Raw genomic sequence first — 21567 nt, 5'->3', positions numbered from 1 at the left:
CACCTAGCCTTCCTGTTTCTGCCTCTCCCTCCTAACCTCCTTCCTTCCTTCCTTCCCCGGACAAACATTTATTGATGACTACTTACCCTGTGCCAGGCGATTGTGCTGAGCTCCAAAGGTAACAGGAAAAGAATCTAAGTTGAATAAAAAATATTCTCGTTTGCATTTTACTTTATACATTTCTGAAATATTTGAATTTTCTCCCAACAAGTGTGTAGCACCTTCTTTAAGATATTCTAAAAGAACTTTTATAAAAAATAATCATGATATTCTAAAACAGAGATCAACAAACTTTTTGTGTACAAGGCCAGATATATATCAAGCTTTATGGGCCATATGGTCTCTATTGGAACTACTGAACTCTGGCACCATGGTGCGAAAGCAGACATAGACAATACCTAAATAAATAGGTGCGGCTATGTTCCAATAAAACTTTATTTACAAAAACAGATGGTGGCCCATATTGGTCCATGAGCTGTAGTTGCCAATTCCTATCTAAAAGACAGGAACAAGGCCTGTACTCCATGCAAACATAATCCAGTGATTTTTTCCAATTGCATCATGCATGAACCATAGTAAACACTAAGTTAAATATCAGAGCATACTGATCTTAAGAAAATTATGAACCGTCTCTGCGCTTTAGTCTCTTTATTAACAAATTCATGTGGAAATCTAATTTAGATACCCTTGGGCATTCTTCCAATTCTAAATTTGGGCTATGTCTTATCATGCATCAACTTCTATCATACAAACCAACCTTATCAAGAATAAAAGCTGCTTGCTACAATTTCTCTGAGTCATGTACGTAGCGAACAGGCATCTCTTGTCATTGATGTGATCCAAAGTGTAGGAGCTGGCGATTTGAGGAAAGCAAATTATGAGTCCTATTATTTACTAATTATTATTTAATAATAAGGTAAGTCATATTTCATTTAAGAAGCATCTTTATACACATTTTCTCACACGATCTTCATTACAACTACGTTAGATAGCAAGCACAGATATTATTTTCCTCATCTTTCACATAAGAAAGTAGAGGATTAGAGAAGTTAAGTGGCTTGCCCATTGTTTACATCTAATGTGTTGCTGAGCAGGACATTAAGGACAACCAGGTCCTCATTTAGAGTTCTTCAAACCATGCCAGCCTTACACTTTTGAATTACTTCAAAAAATTGCAATATGACTGTAAAATGATGAAACAGCAGTAGAAAAATGACTATTAAATTGCACCAATACAGGTTTGAGTTTTGTAACAGAGTTCTATGAAGTAGGAAAACAAAACAGATCACCACCAAGAGAAGCAAGAGATGAAGAGGCAGCCTGCAGTGCCTGTGGCCCCCACCAAAATACCAGCCTCACACGCTCCAGGTCTGAGGAGCTCAGGCCAGGAGGAGCTTTTCTTGTCTGCTCATGTTTACAAGACTTCCCAGGAGAAAGTGGAGTGATAAAACTGTTAATATCTCTCTAACTAAATTTTTTCATAATAAAAATAGATTTACAAGTTCGACATTTTAAAAATTGGATTTTTCTCTTATTAAACTTGGAGATTTGGTTATTTCAGATGACAACCAAACTATCAATTATTTCTGGAAAACTGTATTTGTGCTGATTTATTTTCCACTTTTTTTCTTCATATTTTTCACACTCCATCTGGTTTTATGTATTCAGTGTGCTTTTCCTTTTTGCCAAGTTCAAAAAAACACACAGCCATCACTCTCCATCCTCAAAGCATTTTACGAATACTACCAAATTGGAATTCTTTAGTGGTTTAAAATTAGCCCCTTCATGTCTTTCTCATGAGCTTCTAAAATACCTCAGCAAATGGTTTTTGTGTTGTTTCCAAAGAAAAAGAGAGAAATTTTGTTTCCCTATTTAAGCAAATATTATCCGTATTTCATTCGGCATGTATTAGAGCATTTGTATAGTCCAGGCTTTTCAGGAAAAAAAAGTGAGAAATGGCGAATACTTGTGTTTTTTATTTTTCCTGTTAACATTGGTTTAGCACCTTCTAGGTGTCAAGCACTGTGTGGCTGCAGTGTAACCTGACAGAAAGAAAAAGAAGTGAGTCTGCCTTTTAGGAACTCATGAGTGTGGGGAGACAGACAGGCAGGTACCCCATTCATTAGAGCAGACTGGTGAGGGCTAGAATGCAAACCAACAACGAGGACCACGCAGTCGGCTAATCCTAAATCTTTACTGTGTGTGAAGCACTTTCTAAAAACTTTTCGTACAATTAAGTCGGTTAATACAACCAACTGCAGGAAATAGCAAAGTACTATGAAGTTATGGTAGGGGGTACAAATTAGTTTCAACTGCTTAACTAGTATTCAGCCAAGTTTATGGGCATTTTAAATGCTTTTCAAATCGTTTTTCTTTCATTGCTTCACACAATGGTCTTATCAGCAACCTTTATGCCATGTTTTTCATTTTTTCCCTTTTTAATTTTATAGTTGGCCAAAATCCTGTTAGGGGCTGAATAGTGTCTCCCCAAATATCCGCAAGGAAGTCCTAACTCCTGGTCCGCCAGAATGTGATTGTATTTAGAGATAGGGTCTTTAAAGAGGTAATTAAGTTGAAATGAGATCATTGAGATGGGCCCTCATCTGATATAACGGGTGTCCTTATAAAGAAGAGGAAATTTGGACAAAGACGGATACAGAGGGAAGATCATGTGAAAACACAGGGGAAAGATGGCAACCTGCAAGCCAAGGACAGAGGCCTCAGAAGAAACCAACCCTGCTACACCTTGATCCCGGACTTCCAGCCTCCAGAACTATGAGAAAAGAAGCTTCTATTGTTTAAGCTCCCCGGTTGGTGATACTCTGTTTGGCAGCCCAAGCAGGCTAATCTACCCCAACTGTGCCCCTTTCTCACATGATTTTTCATCACATTTACTTCTTTTTTCTTCATGTCTTGTATTTTTAAAATAATTCTTTATAAAAAGGAGACAATATTTAAAAATCAAAATTGAAGGGGGAAAAAGCAGGCCCCATATGGCACTAACCGGGCCACCAACGTACTAAGTGACCTTAACCCAGTGACACAGGAACGGTGCATAGTCACCAGTGACGCATCTACTTCCAAAAGTACATTCCCAGCCCTGATGGTAGAAACAGAAACTTGTCCTCTACAAAGTTTAAAAACAATTAGATAAAATTCACATCATGATAAGAGAGCATTCATTTAAGAACTGGAAAAAGAGGTCAGAGATCTCTTGCCCTTTTCCAACTCTGAATTTTAGGTCATAATTCATAGACTTTTTGGGGCTGTGTGCACTTTTCTAAAACGTTAATATTAGCTGTAAGGGTGGCCTGGGCCAGGAAAATATATATTTTAAGATAAATAAATGTAGAAAAATAAATGTAGCCTGTGTATATAGCCTCAAAAATTGTATACATTATTATTAGAATTATTTTTGAATTCAGAGCACTTCCTTGAGGTGGGAGGAGCTGTTAGAAGCCATTCTTGTTTTCTTCGAACTCTTGGAGGTCGGATAGAGCTTCTAAGAGCTTCAAATTGGATATTCTCATAGCCTAGATTCTGAGATTCGAACCCTAACAGAAAACACAGAATGACTGCTTGGGACTCAGAGGTTTCAGTGATGACAAATGTTATTATTAAATAATATTAAATTACTTATTTTCTCTGTTTTATGTACCTCTTCTGTCTATGAAAAACCTCTGCATCTCTGACCTCTTCCCTGGCAGGGGTCTCAACTCCTACCATCCCTCCCCCAAAGCTTGCATGCCACAGAATACTACAGTTCCTACGACCTAAATATGACCTAAAGGAAAGGCTTATTTGGGGCCATGACTTTTACTCACCTGGAACATTTTAGCTAGATTCCTTTTTCTTCCTTTTTGATTCTCCTGGAGAATATCTTGTTAATTATTATTAATTTTAAACCCTTTTTTGAACTGTAATAAACTTCGGAAAAGTAGATACATTCGAAATTTATTTTTTTGAAATGAATTATCCACTTAATCTAGATTTACAAATGTCCTGCTCTGATGTTTATTGTTTGCTCCTAATTTCTCAGTCTCCTCTGTGTTGTCCTTGTTTTCCTTTTCATTTCTGACAATTATTTGTACTTTTTATCTTGGTCATACTTGCTAAAGCATCTTGTTACTCTGTTCAAAATACTGGTTTTTGTTTTTATTCATCAATTTTTCATTTTTTATTGTTTTCTAGATAGCTGGTTTATGCTTTCATTTACATTAATCCCTTTCTTCACTTTTACTTTAATTTTCTTTTGTTTGACTGGATTCTTGTCTTACAAGCATAGGTCGTTTATTTTCAGAGGTACATTTCAGTTTATGCATTTTCTTCTCAGTCTTCTTCCAATAGCTTTGTCACATTGCACTTTCTTTTGTTTGTTCAGCTCCAAATAATTTGTAAGTTCCATATTGATTTTCGCTTACCTATTAATTATTTGGAGTTGTGTGTGTGTGTTTAATTCGCTCATATATGGAGATTTTTTGAGTAGTGGAATTTCCTGTAATTGTTGATGAACAAGTAAATGTAGCCTGTATAATATCACCTTTATGGAATTTGCTGACCTTCCATTGTGGTCTAGCTCATGGTAAATTTTTGTGGCTGTAGTCTGTGTGCTTGAAAATGATACGTGGTTTTGTGTGCACGGGACAGGCTCCTTCGTATAGCTACTTAGTCAGGCTTGTTAAGTTCATTACACAACTCCTCCATAACCCTCCTTATTACAGAGTGGTTTCTGGGTTAGTTTCTGAGAGAGGGGTGTGCAGTCTCTCGCTGTGATTATGAATTTGCCCATTTTACTTTGTAGGGCTATCAGTGGTTGCTTTATATATCCCTTCTGTGCTACTCCAGCTAACTATCTTGTGGTTTCCCTGGGCTCTATAGCCCCAGGTATCCACTACCGAGGCCACGAACCAACCTTGCTACCTATCACTTTCTATGACAGAAATTTCTCTTGCACATTTTGCATTCATTGTTCTCTTTTCAGTCAGATCTTCTGCCTTTGGGGTTTCTTTACACGTTCTGGTCCTCTTAGAGTTCTTCCTTGCTTTTGAGCACTCAGCATGTGAAATGTTCTTTTCTAACTTCTATATGGAGTTGGTGGGAGAGGTGAGGGGAGAGGTTAAAGAAAGCATGCACTCCTTTCAATCCTTTCAAGACCAAGCTTAAGAGTTACTCTAAAATGCCTTTGGTGGCCTTTCTCTCCCACTCCACCAGCCTCCCCTCTGATCATGCCACCCCTGTCCTGACTTTCCACCCCCACCAGTCTTGTTTTACTTTCTGAATCAATGCAGACAGCTCTCTCCTGACACAGGACTTTCACAGTTTTCTCTGCCTGGAATTACCATTCTCCCCACGATTTACCTACTAACCATACTTACCTCTCAGGAATCAGGTTGAATGACACTAACTCAGACCCTTCTTGGACAATCTAATATAAATTATGCCTTTCCATTCTGCCTTCTTGCAGTATCTATACTTTTTTTCAAAAGTGTCATGTTCTTCAAAATCATATTTAATCTGATTATCATTTATTATTTCTTCTAAATTAGCTTAAAATCCTAATTGGACAGAGGCTATGTCTATTTGTTTCTCACTGTAACCCTATTGCTGAGATAGTATCAGAAATATAGGAGGTGTTAAAAGAATTATTTAAGAATGAAAGAAGGAATACTAGTCCCCAAATTGTTGTACATTTAAGGTCGAGGTTACAAAGATCCGTAGCACTAATATAAGGTTAAAATTCCATATAGATATGACACATTCCATCTTAAAGAGATGTACCTATTCTGAGAAATTAAGGAAATCATAATAGCCACAAGTTATAAAGTACCAGGTATTTTATATTCATTATAGCTAATCTTTACAATAACATTGAGAGTTACAGATGAGTAAATTGGAGGTTAGAGAGATCAAGTTACTTACTCAATATCAGGTTATTTATAATAGCAAAGCTAGAATTTAAAACCAGATGTGTTTGTTTCTAAAGCTTGCCCTGTCTCTACATTACCATTTTATGCACCATTATGCAATATTTGTAATGTAAGAAATACTATTAATTTTATTTTGAAAGCAATTTATTTTACGGAAACTAAAGTGACATTTCCAGCTTCTAACTTGATCTACTCTGAGACAAATATAATATGTAGCTACCAATTTAGATTTTTTTTTCAAATTGAATACAACTGAAGAAATATTCAAGGATATCCCTTCAGACTAGGTCTTTAGATTCCGGGGGCAGAACTTCTCGAACAAATTTTATTGAGTTCAATTTACCAAAGTGAAGAGGCATGACCACTGGATTTAATGGGACAAGCACCAGTTTCTATTTCTCCATTAAGGCCCTGTGGATGGGCTCCGTCTAATACTTTCCTCAGTCTAACTCTGCCATGCGTTAAGATAACAACTCAAGTCAATTTGGGGCCATTCAGTTATTTCACATAAAGTTGACAAAAACATCTGGATAATTGATCAAGCATCTGGATGATGGATTTGGACAGTTCCCCCAAAACTATTTGGAAAGATATGTAATCTATCTATGCCTTTGTTTGCCTCACTGACAAATTAAAACAATGATAACAAATGCAATAAGGTCATTTTGAAAATAGATAGTGCACACAAAGCAATAGTACTTGACACAGAGAAAATGCTCAAAACCATTAGGAAGAAAAATAATTCATTGGTGTATTTTTAGTATCAGGTTTATAAATGAGATTCTATAAATATCTGTTTAATGAAAGGTCCAGTGTACTGACAGCTATCTTTTTCACAGAGAGAAGAATAGTAGAAAATTAGATAAGAGACCACAAAGAAGATGCAAGGGATAAAGTACAGGGAAAATTGTATTGTTTTCTGGAGTGTTAAGGGTATATAAAGGAAAGACTCTAGTCTTTGTCATGTGCTATCTTGAGCATTTTACAAACTCATTCTTAATGCCTTGAAATCTTGTTTTTGTTCCCCACGTTATGTCATGAATCTCAAAGATCATTAAAAATCAATACCTTCCAGCGTTTCATCTTCTGTCTTCCCTCCGCTTGCCTACCACTCAACATTTGGCAATGTGGATGGACCTCGGCCCCACTCTGTCCTTTTACTTTAGAAAATATGACAATGTATTAATTTCTTTTCCTTTATCCATTTCTCCTCCCACTATTCTTTCTCCTTCCATGCCTTTTCTTCTTTCCTCCATGGCCCTTCTTGGACATTCCGCGAGATTTTTTACACTAGATACATGGGATACTCTATATGAAACACCAAACCCAGTGTCTGATATATAAAAAATAATCAAAAGATATGAGTTCCCTTTGTCCTCTTATGTCCTTCTTTTCCCAGTGATGTCATTGGTGCACATGACTTCAATAATCACTTCCAAATAGATGAGGCTTACATTTCTATCTTCTACTGACCTCTCTCCTCAGATTTACTCTCTGTTCCTACCTGCCTACTGAATGACCAGCTATCCTTTTCCTGCCTTGTCTACATACCACTATGCCCAATTTCTGTGCAAGTCCTCTGAGTTTTTCTGGTGCTGATGATTTATTTTGTTCATTATCTGAAAATCAGAGATGGTTTTCATTCTTTGTTCTCACCTGTAAAAGTCACTAGGTCCTGAAGAATTTACCTTCACAGAGTCTATCACATTTGTGTCCTCTTTTAAATTCTGAACTTCACCTTACTAGTTCAAGACTGTAGCATTCAAACCTGGGTGACTTATCCTAGAATGAACAACTTCTCATTCCAAATCTATGCTTGTGATATTTTGTTATCACTAATAGTATGTAGAGGAGCATGAACATTTCCTCTACCCTCTCTAGGTCATTCTGGCTGGCCTAAGAATTAAATTGACATGAGACAGAATAACAGGAGAAAAATCAAACAAAGCTTTATAACATATTATAAATATATATTTTGTCTTAGTCCCCATTTCTATCACAGAGCTCCTAAAACTCTTGGAATTTCCAAAGTGATGAGAGCAACAAAGGTGTCTCTTGTCATGCTAATGAGGTGACTTTTGGACCCCACTTGAAGATGGGGGCTAGTTGCCAGGAGAACCAACCATGTGATTAGAAGGTTGGAACTTCCAATCTCACCTCACCTGCCCGGTCGTCCCCGTCCCCATCTCCAGAAAGGAGAGAGGAGCTGGAGGTAGGATCAATGGCCAATGATTTAATCAATTATGCCTGTGTAATGAAACCTCCATAAAAACCCAAAAGGATTGGGTTTGAAGAGCTTCTGGATTGGTGAGCACATGGAGATTTGGGGAGAGTGGCATACCCAGAGAGCCTGGAACCTCCTCATCTTCTCCTACTCCTTGCCCTATGTATTTCTTCCCTCTGTGGTTGTTCCTCTTGTAATAAATGAGTAACCTGGTAAGTATATGAGTTTCTTGAGTTCTGTGAACCACTCTAGCAAATTAATCAAACCCAAAGAGGGGGGTCGTGGGAACTTCTAATTTATAGGCAACCAGTCAGAAGCATGGGTAACAACCTGGGCTTGCAACTGGCATGTGAAGTGGGGGGAGGGGGAAGCAGCCTTGTGGGACTGAACTCTCAACCTGCGGACTCTGATGCTATCTCAGATAGATAGTGTAAGAATTGAGTTGAATTGTAGGACACCCAGCAAGTATCAGAGCATTGCTTGGATGTGTGGGGAAGGCCTCCTCCACACTTTGGAAATTGAGTCCAGGAACCCTAAAGATTGATCTTATTCAGTTCTCATGCTTAGACAGCAAGCAACATATCAGATAGGTTTTGGTTGTTTACAGCGTCCACCACAATGTCCTATACCTGGTAAGTAAGTAATATATGTCTTATGGATGTAGGGACACAACCATTCTTCTTGGGGTCCATGCTCTTGCTATCACTATGTTCTCTGGAATAAATCCCTTTGAGAGAAAGTCCTTCATTCTGTATTTTATGTTTTATTTCGCCACAGTTCCCAGGGATATTCCAGAATCACCTAAAAGAAGGGAAAATTTTTTAATTTTATTTTGGTTGTTGGTTTTGAAGACAGCAGATATATCTCATAGCCAGAAATATGAAGTGACAACTAGCTGTGGTCAGAATAACCATGCCAAGAGGCCTAATGTGAGTTATCAGAAAATGCAATTTCAGCAACAGGAGCAAGAACCACTGTAACCACCACCAGATTTGAGCAAAATATGATAGGTCTTGCACTCGAAAAGGCTCAGCGCTTGTGATAACAATCTAAACAGAGGCCAATGAGTGAAATGGTCAGAAGGAGAAACGAGTCACTCGGTGCTGCTGAGGGCTTCTTTACCGGCAGATGCAGGGCCGGGGATTCTGAGCTGTGGCTGCCGCTGACAGGAGCTTAAACATTCACCTCAGCCTTCAGAAAAGAGTCCATTAATATTTTTTCCCACAGTTTTAGAGAGGAATAAGAGAAAGTACACATGAGAAAGAAGATTTCTCTTTTCTGGCACACTTAATAGAAATGCTCCCACTACATTTTGGTAGCAATTTAGGGCAGTGTCTCCACCCACTCTTATCTTGGTGTTAAAAAGTTTTTATGAGGTGATTGACACGGACTTCAGAATTCATTTTTTAGTGTTAATTTTTTACATTCTCTTCCTTTTTTGTTCTCCTTGGGTATTCAGTCCCTGACCAGCTCCGCAGAAAAATCAGCTTGAGAAACTGTTGGCTGAAAATGAGCTTTAGCAACAACAGTCCTGAGATCAAATGCCAGCTCCTTCATTAGGGTGATAAGAAAGAGAATTATAACAAAATGAAAATATAAACGAAAAGCATGGCAGCTTCTGTTTGTCAAACACATACTCTGCAGCAGCCACTGTGCTGAGGACGGTACATTTATTTTCTCATTTACTCTATCAGGCCTGTGAGGCAGGCATTATTATCTGCATCATGAACATGAAGACACTTTAGCTCCACAAAGTTTTAGTCCCAATCTGTGCGACTGCAAAGCCCGTGTTCTTCATCCCTGTTGGTCTGCTCTCCGGCTCTCTAACGCTTGCTGTGTCAACTTCTCCTAAGCTCAGTTACATTGGAAAGCAGGTCTAACCATAGCTCCCGTTCTGATCCTCAATTTGGTGCATGAGATTTAAATTCAGGCTATTTTACTCCATATTAGTCAGGTAATTTCTCAACCTTTTACTTCCACACCGTTTACACCTAGATTATATTTTGTACTCATGAGCAATAACAAAAGTAAAATGAAATGCAAGTTGTTGCCTCCAAAAAAAGATTACTTAACTGAAATTTTTTGAGCACTTAAATAAACTTAATCAAAACTTGCAAGGACCATATGAATATTACACTAATGTGTACTCATAAAGTTTACCGATTCAAAGCAAAAAAGTTAGTTTTGGAAAGGGAAATGGTTCATCAGAGATATTTAGTCGATATCATAATTTAAATTCTAAGAAGAATTAAGACTGAGTGATAGATAATTTTATACATCAACTTGTCTGGGTCTTGATGCCCAGATAGTTGGTCAAACATTATTCTGGGGGTTTCTGTGAGAGTGTTTTGGGGTGAGATTTACATTAAAAATGGCAAACTTTGAGTAAAGCAAATTGTCCTCCATTATGCGGATAGGCCTCATCCAATCAGTTGAAGGCTTGAATAGAACACAAAGCTGACTTCTCCCCAGCAAGAAGGAATTCTCCAGCAGATTGCCTTCCTGGTTGTACAGCAAACTGTCTTTGGGCTTGAACTGCAGTTCTTTCCTGAGTTTCCCACCTGTTGTCCTCATCCACCAGAGTTTGAACTTACCAATCCTCCAAAGTTGTATGAGCCAGTTCCTTAAAATAAATCTTACTCTTTCTCTCTCTCTATACAGACACACACACACACACACACACACACACACACACATTTTGTTGGTTCTGTTTCTCTGGAAAACCTTGACTAGTACAGACTGCTAGAGCAACATCACTTTACACTTGAGGAAAAGTGTCATCATTATTTTGAAAATTTGAAATGAAAAATCTCATTGAATTAAAAATCTCTTTGCATTACCATCAGAAATTCTGGGATGATACTGGCCAATGAAACAACAGAAAGAGCTGTTGAGTCTAAGAAAAATTGCATTTATTAAGGACCGTTTAAGTAGTTTGAGTTATCCAAATTCCGATTAATGGTGAGAAAGGAGATTCCACCATATGAAAACAGAGATTAACACACTTCTGCCATTTGCAACTTTTGTGAGAACAAAGTTTCTTGCAGATTGAAGACTATCAAGATTTCACAGAAGTCACCTTTAAAAGGTCTTGATTAGAAACTGGGTGAAGCCACTTCAAACATAAATTCTAATATAAAACTTATATTCATAGTTGCAAATTCAAATTTCTTAGTAGAGAAAAATTTTGTTTGAAAGTTTCATACAAATGAAATAATTTAGTTTCTTCCCTAATGCTTTGTATCTTATTTTTCTTATTGTAATTATATGATCTAAACAGAATATAATAATTTTTTTAAAAACCAGGATCAATGTAGACTCCTCAAACCCCTCCACCCCAGTGTATCCTCTAAGCCGCATGTATTATGATTTTCTACAAGTCATAATATGAAAAACTTGGAAATGCTGTTGAAAAGAAAAGAAAACTAGACTTTTTTCTAAAGGCAATGAGGAATCATTGAACTGTATAAAACCAGAAGAGCAATAAAGATTTGCATATAATTCTGCTCACCGCATTGTGTTTAGGTGGCTTTGGGATCTCATACGAGGAAGTAATTTACATACATTTCAGATTTGACAAGCTTTCAGATACAATAGCCTCAGTGAAATGAACAAGAGGAGACAAGACTAGATACGTGGAACCATTTGGAAAGTTGTTGCAATAATCCGGGTGAGAGATGATGTAGTCTGAATCAGGGTGTTGACAGCGGTGATGGAGAAAATGTGGGAAGCTTTGGGAGATAATTATGAGTTAGAATCAACAAGATTTTTGATTGATTTGATGTCAGGAGTCATCAAGAGAGAGGCGGGAATCAAGTTTTCTGGCTTGAGCAACACACATTGGCAACAGTCCCTATGAAGACCTCCGTGTTACCTGACTGTGGTGGAGGATGACATTCAAACTAGTCCTTTCTTCTTCATCCTCAGAGCATAGTGGTGGCTTTCACGTCCTGTTCTCAAAGACACCAAGGAACACAAGGAGACCGTCAGCTCTTTGATACTTTCTTTATTGACCAAAAAGAGCAAGAATAGCTTTTGCCTCCTTCACAAAGTCCCATGGGTCTTCCCAGAATTCTGAATCATGTAAAGGGATCATCCTTTAAGGCTGTCAGACGTAATGTCAGGCAGCTGTGTTGTGGCTTCCTGACCTAAACTTTATTTCACGTAAGCGAGCACTTACTGCTTAATCATTCCCGCTTACCCTCCATTACAATTGATATTGCTACCTTTCGTTTGCATGTATTCAGTTAAGGAAATTGAGGGATCCACTCTGCCCTTAGGGGATTTCTTCTTCAGGAAGGGCAAGGACATCAGCCAGGCAGTAAGGAAGCAGATCAGCACATTCAAGATGGGAGGGATCTTGGAAACCACTTGATCCATCTCATTCATTTTACAGGCAGGAAAATCGGGGTTCAGAGGGAAGGTACTATGGGCTGAGAACAGGGGATGATAAAGGGCAGAATGTGAAAGATTGCTAGAAACATCAGTGTCAATGGATTAGTAAATCAGATCAATTTGTCCATCTTAACAGCATTTCACCAAAATTAAGACATCATCAGTTGCAAGGCATGGGAAAAAACTGCCAATTAAACTATGACAAAATGCTGAGACATCATCATTGTAAGATAAATCTGAATTCTGGCATTTGGTTAGTATTATTATTAATTACTATTAATACTAGTTACTATTAGCAAACAAATTAGTAAATACTATTAGTTACTATTAATATTAGTACTAATATTAGTATTAGATTTGTTAGTATTAGAAATATTTATATGTCTTAGAATTGATGAGGCCCAAAAGCAAAGTTGTCAACCAAAAATTCCTACAGGACATGGTGGCATTTCTATCCTCCTTTTAAAAGTCAAGAATCTTTTATGCACTGAGACATAATCAGAAATTATAGACAACTTAATCCTATAAGAATTCTTAGTTTTCTTGTATTATAGGAAAGTAGCCTCACAATTCTGTGTTTTGGCTCATTCAGAATTTTGGTTACAAGAAAAAATTATAATGATGTGTAGTTAGTTCCTCGCATGCAATGAATATAAACTATGACATATTTTGAAAGGGGTCACACACCACAGAACTTCTGCCTTCTGCTTTATTTCAAAGCTTACAGTATCAGTTGGGACAAGTCTAAGTAACTCTGGAAACACTCAGATGGTACAAAATGCACACTTACTTTTATTTTGTGAGCGTCCTTTAGATATGAGTCACTAGATGAATTTCTTGTTCTAAGTAAAATTATCGAATTATTATTGTCATAAAATTTTTAGTCCAAAATGGATAATGAAAACACATGCTCTAAATTAAAGAAAGAAATAAGAAGGTGTGGGGTGGTGAAATACATAAACATGTAAATGTTATCCAACCTTAAGGAGGGATTTTTTTTTTTCTTTCGCGGTTAGATTCTTGCATGAAATGCATGGGAAAGCTTCTTTGGAGGTGTAATTAGAAATGCAGCACTAAAACTTACCCTCCTGCAACGTGGCACGACTTCCTCCTAAGAGAAATCGCATACTATCAAAGCATACATTTTGCTTTAAGTTGCCAGATTGCTTGAAATCGTCTTCCAACTGACTTAATATGGCTGGGAGAAGCATATTTCAGATTTGTCATGAGAAGGTATTGTAAGTCTGCTCACCACATTGTTTCTAGGTGGCCTTTGGGTTTCAATGCTGGTAAATACTCTTCTTATATTTCAGAGTTTAAGAATTTCTGGAAATAGCTACCTCACTGCATTCTTGAGAGGAGCATGTTATACAAACTCTCAGAAAGTTATATAGATTAATATAGAATCAAGATATATTTCGAGACGAGGGGTTTAAGGTAGAAAACATCAACATGGTCATAGAAGATTTCACACTCCCAGCATTCTTACAAAAATTTGTGTATTGCAAACAAGATAAAACAGCTCCTAAAGAAGTAACCTTACTTTCAATGTCCATGACTCCTAAGTTTTCTTTCATTAAAGTTTCATGGATCCCAAATTTCCTAGACATTTTCTTAATCTTTATTTGAGATACGCTGGTAAGGTCTCTGGTGTTTTATTTCATCTCACATTAAATTGCCCATTTTTTAAAAAATATAGATGAAATAGGGGCTGGCCTGGTGGTGTAGTGGTTAAGTTCACAGGCTCCGTTTCAGCAACCTGGGGGTCACGGCTCAGATCCTGGGCATGGACCTGGCACTGCCCATCAAGCCACACTGTAGCGGTATCCCACATAAAGTACAAGAAGATTGGCACAGTTATTAGCTCAGTGACAATCTTCCTCAAGCAAAAAGAAGAAGATTGGCAATAGATGTTAGCTCAGGGTCAATCTTCCTCACCAAAACAAACAAACAAACATATAGATAGATAGATAGATAGATAGATAGATAGATAGATAGATGAAATATCATTCAAGACAATTTATCACAAATCTTTAGGAATTTATGAAAATGGAGAGGCATCAGATGATAGCGGAGTAGAGCTCTCTTTCATGTTTGTAATAACACATTTCTTCCCTGAGTTTCAGGGGAAAAATGGGGATGATGTGCTTGGAATAAGAAATACTAGACTGAACAGAAGTGAGCAGAGTGCCGAAGCTTTATTATTTGGTTCTCTATTTGAAAAACTTTTGTTTAGGACAGGCAGAATACACTGAGACTAAAATCGGTCAAACTGACCAAACACGTGAACCATTAACGGAAGAGTGCACAAAAAGAAAAAGCCAAGAGCAGTGCTGTATGGGTGATCCCTGCAGTTCAAGAACTGTCACTCAACATTTTCTTCCTCTTTTTCCTACTTTAGAGATCATTCTAAGGTAAGTGATTTTCACAGCTGTAGAGTAACTGAATCTTCAGAAAAGCATTTAAAAATAAGTCTATGCCTACAGATCATAATTTATCTTTTCCTACTCCTCAAGTTTTCTTCTTATGAACATATGTATTTCTTTTAAAAGATCTTGTAAACCATCTGAGTATTTTTACCTAAGTAATTGATGTTTACCATGCAATCATTATCTTCAGCCACCAGCAACTCAATTTCATAATGAACTTCAAGTAGAGTTTTAAACATTAAGGAATGCATCATGCACCATATGACTGTCCAAATGAAGGATGCGTATGTATTTGCATGTGTATATGTGCTTGTGTGTGTGGTACAAGAGTGTGTGTGTGTGGATATGTACGTATCTTCAGATTTGTGAAGAATTTCAGTAGCCTGCTATGTCAATACCTCTACAGTCTGATCCCAAATGTGCCAATCTCTTACTGTAACATAAGTGCTAAAAATAACAGATACTTTAGTCAATTTCTGACCCACTGACCAACTTCATTTTCAACATGGTATGTTTTAGATGTTAAGAATTTATAATTTCATTTATATAGCCTAATAACTAATAACTAAGCAAAAAAAACTAGGGCAACTCTGCAGAGAATTCAGCAAAGTAACTATTTGGAAAGGACTTTGCTTTCTCCTTTCCTGGGTTGAGCAAGAAGAAGGCAGAAGGAGTTGCTGTTTTAGGGAACTTAGTGGGATTCAGAGATGAGATGCCTTCTGGCTTACTTCACTAGAGCTCATGTTGGCAACTTCCAGGTCATCCATAAGTGTACAGATCGAAGTCAAGTTCTAAATTGCAGACTGAGTAAGACAAGTAGGAAAGATCAAAGTAAAGAGGGTGTGGAATCCTTTAGTGCCACTAGGGAGGAAGGTGTGCCAGGAGAGGGAGAGAGGAGAGCCCTGGAGAAGTTCTTCCCAATAAACTAAAGGAGTATTTTATTGAATTCTTTGGTCCATGGGTGTTGGCAAACCCTATGGGCTTCAGAGTATAGCCTAGGAGAAGACAATGAGAAAGCTGACTACCTGCAAAACTAGTTAGACCTCTTTCTGAATGATGGCACTCAAGAACCAACCAGGTTTTATTGTACTTTCATACTCACAAGTCGAAGTTTCTTGACTTTTCCTGTCTCTTTTTTGTAGTTCTGTGGTATTTGCCAAATAACAATATTTGAATGTGTATTCACCATTGACAACAAGCAACAAGACTTCAAACCAACACTCCCTTCGACACCCACTCCCAATCTCTGATGCCAGTAAGGATTGGTTTTATAGAGATGTGAGTTAGGAGTTTTTTATATCAATGTGTGTATATGAGAATCAAAGAGTAGTGGTGATGGACAAATTTGAAATATCATATTCTATAGTTTAATGACTTTAGAGTTTGTGTGTATATGGCTTGTATCATCATAATTTATTTGGCAATTTCAATTAACTTCAAAGAAAGGGATGAGATTTTTTCATACCTATTAAAAAGGGACATGGACTAAAAAGCTGGTACACATTTCCTGTCTTATGTAGGAACAGGGCTACGTGCGGTTATTTCCCAGTCTACAAGGGTGAATGGAGGTGGAGCCCAGATTGTTGCAGTGTACGGAGCTGGTAGCTGAGAGACACAGTGAGGAAGGCTGAGCCACACTGGTCTCTTGCCTTTCTTCTTAGGTCATCTTGGTCACCAGTAGAGTATTGTTGCATGCTATCTCACTGCTTCTCTTTCATGTACTGGACTAAGACTTCTAAAGGAATTTAACTGATGCTTTCAGTGCAGAATTATAACTATCAAATCCATCTCGAGTACCCATTGTGAAGGTCACTTCATACTCAGGACTCTTAAGAGCACTCCTGAGCTTTGTCCTCATAGAGCTCATTAAGGAAAATAGAATATGATGGAAATAATGACTAAGACCTAGACAGGTACAAATACAATATGGCACCTTTGGCCGGATGCAAAGCATATAATAGACCTGAAGCTGGAAGAAGAAATATTTGTTGAATTATATACATAATTCTTGACTTGTGTATAAGCAATAAGTGAAGAAGATAAAGGTGGAAATATAGACAATTGCTTCAACATATAGAAAGGGATATCAATAGGTTTTGCAAAGGGCTTGTGAGACACTTTTTTAATCTCTTAGCTCATAAAGTCATTTTACACATGTTTATAAAGAAATACAAAGATATTTTTAGGCTAAATGTTCATGGACAAAAATGTTTAGTAAATCAAGGATTCTGTTAGAATTTAGGCTGGAGATGTTGAGGTTATTTTAGTTTTTGTGAGTGAGAGCAAGGATGACTTTGACAAGTTAAGGGGTGATAGCAAGGAATAATCACAAATTATTACAGATTTTCTGGCATGTAATTGATGACATGTTCCAAACTTGCGACCTAAGCTATGTATCTTTGTGTGACAGATAAATATCTCACCTTTTTATTTCAAAACTCCTTCAGAATAGTGCTTTCAAGGATCCGTTAGCAGTAGAATCAGTAGTTAAAATTCATATCTTGTGTATCACAGTAAGAGGCAGAGAATGGTTTTATGGCTAGACGTCTCAAATTTCAAGACAGTTTCCTTCCAGACACATCTGTGCACCAAATGAAAATGCAAAACGTTTCATCGTATAGTATATCATTTGATTGGGGAATAAATGGAGGATTTATTGCTAATTGTTTCTTCCTCTGTTCTCATTTAAATAAACAACATGGAATGGGAAGGAAGCTCTAGTTTGGTAGTGTCTTGATTACAACTGCCAAAAGCAATGATCTGTATTTCCAAAAAAAGGGTCATCACTCCCTTAGCTAGTAGATAAAACATTCAAAATTTTTGTCTTAAAAATAAACACTCCTACAGGAGCATGTTTCATTCCCAGTGAACCTTGGCATATTTTATATATTAACTATCCCTGCTATTGAGTAGAGAAATTGCAAAATTTCTTCTATATACCCTAATCTTTATCACTATTTCAAAAGCAGGAGAGATTCCTGAGGAGGCTTAGTCTAGCAACTGCTGAAACAAACCCACCAGAAGAGAGCAATTGTAAAGCACAAAATAATTAAAAATTGTATTGATGAAAGGAGGAAAAAATATGATGCTGTCTGTTTTGAAATCTATGACAAGATGGCAAATGACTTTTTTAAAGTTCTTTATTTTGAAAAATTATAGATTTACAGGAAGTTGCAAAGACAGTAGAGAGAAGTACCGTGTGCTCTTCACTCAGTTTGCCCAATGGTTGCATTTTACAGCATAATATTAAAAGCAGAAAAATGAACATGAGTACAATGTGTGTGCGTAGTTATATAACATTTTATCACATGTATAAATTTGTGTAATGACCACCAAAATCAAGATATAGAACTATGCCATCACCATAAAGATCTCTTCCTTCTTGCTACCCTTTTCCCTTTTATAGCATCCTCCTGCCACCATCCATAATCTCTGACGACCACTAATTTGTTCTCCATCCCTATAATTTTGTCATCTCAAGAATGTTATATAAATGGAATCATGCAGTCTGTGATGTTTAGAGACTGTTTTTTTTTTTTCACTCAGCCTGATGCCCTTGAGGTTCATCCAAGTTGCTGCATTACGAATAATTCATTCCTTTTTATTGGAAAAAATGTCCAGGACTGCCAGTACTAGGTTGTATGATAAGTGTATGTTTAGTTTTTAAGAAAACTAAACTGTTTTCCAGAGTGGCTGCAACATTGTACATTGTCACCAGTAATGTGTGAGAGATCCGCTTTCTTTTCATCCCAGCCTGCATCTATTATTGTCACTATTTTTACTTTAGCTGTTCTAACAGGTGTATGGTGATACCTCATCACGGTCTCAAATTGCATTTCCCTAATGCTAATGACTTTGAACATCTTTTCATGCACTTATTTCCATCTGTATATTTCCTCAAGGAGGTCACCCTATTTATTTTAAAAATATTCGTAAGATATCAGATGATATCACAGAATACCAAGTGATTTCTTTAGGTAGTAAGTGTATTTATCAACTAAACATCTTAATTTTCCTACAGAGGATCCTTGTGACCTAACCCCAGGAATCATATAAAATAAAATTATGGCACATATACCATGCTTTAATTAACAACCATTACCTTAAGAAATGTTTCCTAAACAGTAAAATGTATAAATAATATAAAACCCACAAACAAAATGAAACAAAGAAAAATTTAAATCCTCCATGTTTTTCAAATAATTTGAAACAATAAGTAAGCTTATAATTGTAAAAGAACACAAAATAAAGGCTTATCATGTTTTGTCTGAAAAACCATTTTGTACAGGTTAATATGATATAATGAATATATTCATAATAATAAGAAGCGAGAAAAGATAATTATTCATCTAATTACATTTATATAGAGATTAATTTTTCAAGGGGCTTGTTTTAATCCTCATTTTTACTTTTTACTAACAATACAAGCAAAGCTACTGAAAAATCTTGACACACAACACAATGATTAGACTTGTCACAGGGGAACCAAATGTTGACATGATGATTATTGAAACTATATTTTGAAGAGTTAATAATTCTTTCAAGTAGCTGAATTAATTTGGGTGAAAGTATTCATTCAACAATATTCATTGAGCATCCACCGTATATTTTTATTAAGCAAGTGCTGTGCAAGGTTCTTGAGATTCATGGACAAATAAAACATATTCCATGATTTTAAGAGACTTAAAATATACTAGAGAGAAACAGAATTGTAAAAAGCTTCAGTGCACTTATATTTCCTTGACAATTTTAAAGAAGAAGAATATCATATGGTCCAAGATGGTTAATTCTCTGAACTGAAAACTATTCTGAATAATTATTTGATAGTGTTCATGTATATGGTTCTTCAATTTCTAATTTATTTTCATTTAGAAAGTGCTTTAAATTCATGAAAAAAACAGCAAAATGAGAGAGAGATGAAAAGAGATGGTAGTTGAAAGCAACATTCTGTACCTAATAATTATGAATTATATTGTGTTTATTTTGCTCTATCTATTTCTCCAAAAGATTTGATTTGGTTCTGGCTAATGGAAATGTTGTCTTATCTGTTGTGTACTGTAAACATTTATATATTTTAATTATTTCATGGCTAAATGCTCGTACAGATACTAGATTGTACACATGGGCTGATATAATGCCATATTGTAATGCGAGATGGTATTCTAACATTAGAATTCATGTATTAGAACATGAATAGTCATTTCCCATAAATTTGATGTGTTTCTCAGACTGAAGACCCCAAGAAATAAAAACTGCATGCATAAAATAATAATGCTTCCTATAGAGCTGGACGGATTTACAGGACCAGAATGGGAAGAATTGTTCCTAATTCCAGGCAAGGACTGAATATGAAGACATCAAAGAAAAGATGCTATTTGGATAAAAGATTTCTTGAGTGTTTCAAATTTGAAAGGCATAAGTGAAGTGTGTTAAAAATATCCACCTCTCTGAAAAATATCTGAAATAGAAATTTCCTTTTAAAGATCTAATGAGCCAGGAAGATGGACTGGATTCCTTCTCAAGGTCACTCTAACCTCTCAGGAATCTCTGTCTTCTCTTCTCTAAGAACAGAGGCTGCCTCTTGCCTCCCCCATCCTGACCAGGTGAGGTAATTGGCATTCTGTGACTGCTTTCTTAATGCTAATACCACAATAAACAGTGCCATCTACTGACTAAATTATATTACTGACTACCTCTCAGAAGCAGGAAATATTCATTGGATTGTAAATTCTGCTGTGATGTTTGTTATGTATGTTTACATGAGTCACTTGTTACATATATTTATGTAAAGCTACAGAGAATGTAGATATTGTCTGTTTTGAGCTTCTTGGGGTTTTTTTACAGATTAGAAGATTGAAATCCAAAGGGATGAATCAATTTGCCCCAAATTTTGACATAGTGTTTTTCAGTGAGCACCATTGTGAACTGAACCCTAGGAATGAAAGGAAATTTAAGACTTTGGAGATGAAAATCAATCTGCCAAGTTGTCCATCCGTTGGGGAAAAAATCTGGCAGATATGATTAATGACAAAAGTAAAACCAATGTAGCAAAGCAACTTGGGAAACTGCTGATGTGAAGTTTTGAGAGAAGGAAATGCTCATGTGCAGCCTTAAGTAAAAAAAATGAATGAGGAAATACTAAGTTAAGGCTATTTTATTCCTCTCTTTTTAACAACAGAGGATTGCAATTATTTAATGATTGCTACAGAAGCTTGATTTGTCCTCACAAAAGCATGATAGTATATAAAATAAACCCACTTTGCCTTAAGACGTGTCCCATCAATACCAATTTATAGCTCAGAACTAAAATAAGTATAGCCATGTTATATATAACCCTTAGATTTATGGCAATATGGCTGAGCAAAATAGAGCCAACTCAGTGAAAATGCTCCAATTCTTTCATTATTAAGAATTAAACCAAGCTTGGTTTGTATTTGTGACGAAGACATAAGCTATTTTTCCATTAGGTCACATCTAAATATTATATTCAAATGGGAGCATGGTTGCATCCTTTGCAGAATGAGTGCCATATCTTATTCAAGCAAGGGGATTTAATATTTATGAAATGGAATATTAGTGGAAGGATGTTCTA

Source organism: Equus quagga, chromosome 11 (assembly GCF_021613505.1).
Source record: "Equus quagga isolate Etosha38 chromosome 11, UCLA_HA_Equagga_1.0, whole genome shotgun sequence".
NCBI classification, from domain to species: domain Eukaryota; kingdom Metazoa; phylum Chordata; class Mammalia; order Perissodactyla; family Equidae; genus Equus; species Equus quagga.
Note: the sequence above shows the minus strand (reverse complement) of the source record.